Below are 2,304 nucleotides of genomic sequence, written 5' to 3'. Positions count from 1 at the left end.
GTCTCCTTTTTATAAATAAACAGAGATGTAAATCATAAGAGACGAAATCTTGTTTATTATCAAACTTCGTTTTCCTTCGAACACATCGATTGCTAATATTCAACTTGTGTTAAACCTATGAAGGGCTACTTAAAAAGTATATTTTTATCCTAATTAACTGTTGAGTTTTTTAATGATATAGACAATCTTCATATATCGCTATGATGAGCTTTATGATTTTTAATTATACATTTTAATAATTCATCTTGTTTCTTCGGTATATTTTCCAGTTTTTCAAGATTGACGAAAAATATTCTTGCGAAGACAACGAAAAATGTACAAATTGTTTGTCTTTAATTACCAAAGTTTATTACAGCGACTGAGACTTCTACGCCAGACGCTACTTGAATCTTCTGTTCTCGTCACCAGATATTTTTTTTTTTGTTACAAATTATATGTATGATTTTCTCTTTTCTGTTTTGTCGACAGAATAAATGTGAAAGAAATAAAGTCTTTTTAAGTTGTAATTTTATATACTCTTTACTATTTTAGTCTCTTTTTTTTTCAATCTCTACAACAATGCAATCTGTATTTTGGAATTTGAATATTTACAGCACTCGAGACGTAGCAGAACGCACTGGAAGCTATTCAGGCACTTATTTTGTTAACCTTTCCGGGATATTTGGAACGTTTTTGACAACAAATAAGAATCTATGTTCAAATTTGACCTCACACATATGAAAATGTATCAAAAAATATCGCTGTCGCGGCACCTCTTCGTTCTGAGATGCTACAACAGCAAACACGCTGTCTGAGAATGAAAGGGAATGAAACATTAGGTATCTTTGTAAGCATTGTCTTTGGGAATTTTTTCATAGATGCGATTCAATTTACATTTTCCTTTAGGTTCGATAAACACAGAATATGAAAAGATAGAAATAAATAGTCCCATTCTTTTAAATGAACTAATACACTTCGTTGTTGAAGTATACGGCAAATCCGTCCAATATATATACTTCTCTTTTCTTGCTTTGTTACACCCGAAGTGCATTGGGTTAGTATTATAGCCTTTATAGCACACACTACAGCACAGTATGATCAGCTGGTTAATTTGCGATAGTAACAGTGGATAAAATACTAAAAAAATGTCTTCTGAACAGAACCATAGTTTTTCAACGTCACTAGATTTAATTTTTTTTTTTTAGTTTAGTATTTATTTCATTAACTTATTATTTTTATTTTTTGTCGCTTTTTAGTTTTCATTAATTAAAAAATACTGATAGAGTTACTTCATCTTTAAGTGATTTTTAACTGCTGCTGATATGATATAGTGGGTGCCTGTACTTCTTTTTTTTCTTTTTCTTTTCAGGAGGCACTTGAACACTGAATATTTAGTAAGTTTTGGGTATTCAATACTTACAAATCTGTAGAGCACACCTCGACTGAAGCTTAAAAATCAGTAACATTTCTTTTATCAAAAGAATTAGTTTCATTCCATATCGCTTCAGCATATAAGCGCATTTAAATGCTATTCCTTTCAAATATATAATAAAACTGAAGTGGGATTTGACCATCACACTTATAGTGCATCCACGATCACAAAATGAGGAGAGAATGTTTTTGTTCAGTTATAGGGCTCGAACTATTGATTCACAATCCAGCACGTTAACAGCTCAGTAACGCTCAGCCCCTCTTACGATCTAGGCCATAACTTAGTTTCCTCGTGGTCTGTTTTAATGTATAAGTCATTTCACACCCTTCCTCTCTAGCTTATACAATCATGTCATATCCTGTATTTTCCATACCACTCTTGTAGAGAGACAAGTTGAATATTAAAGTAGAATTTCATCGTTGTTCTTTAAATTCTTATTACTATATTTTCTTATGGGTATGGGTTAGTATGGGATGTAGGAGCTAGCGAGTCCGTGCGATAACACAAAATATTCCACGCACTTTAAGTTGTGGCTGCGTTACAAGACTGACAGAAAATTCTTAGTATGGATAGTGGTAGATAGCGTGATTCTGACTGGATTAAACTTGGATTAAAGTCCAATACATCTCAAGTTTTTGCTTGTTCTTAATGTTTGAATTCAATACATTTTCGACACTATTCTGTTCAACATGTTAGTTATATTCTAGCATAAAATTTTCGACGTTCATTCTTCTTATTGTGTTCGACGTTTGGGACTAGGACCGATCAGATAATATTTGAAATTATCGATCTAGCCTTGATGTAATATTTGGCCAATAAAGATACTATGTCTTCTTGGGACATTTTTTTATAAATCTTATACTTTATCATTCGGGATGTTTTGTAGAGAATGG

General features: G+C 32.0%; 1 protein-coding gene across 3 annotated transcripts in view; it reads left to right on the top strand.

The window, feature by feature from the left end:
- LOC106462173 (RING finger protein nhl-1-like) overlaps positions 1-424 on the top strand; it is a 26,901-nt gene extending 26,477 nt beyond the window's left edge. For all 3 annotated transcript variants that reach the window (XM_022389356.1, XM_013922071.2, XM_013922072.2), the window contains exon 6: positions 270-424. The gene's annotated coding sequence lies outside the window, so the exon portion shown is untranslated. The remainder of the gene's footprint in view (positions 1-269) is intronic.
- Positions 425-2,304: the final 1,880 nt, after the last annotated feature.

The sequence above is a fragment of the Limulus polyphemus genome, unplaced genomic scaffold (genome assembly GCF_000517525.1).
Source record: "Limulus polyphemus unplaced genomic scaffold, Limulus_polyphemus-2.1.2 Scaffold1109, whole genome shotgun sequence".
NCBI classification, from domain to species: domain Eukaryota; kingdom Metazoa; phylum Arthropoda; class Merostomata; order Xiphosura; family Limulidae; genus Limulus; species Limulus polyphemus.
This window is presented reverse-complemented; position numbering and strand designations above follow the sequence as displayed.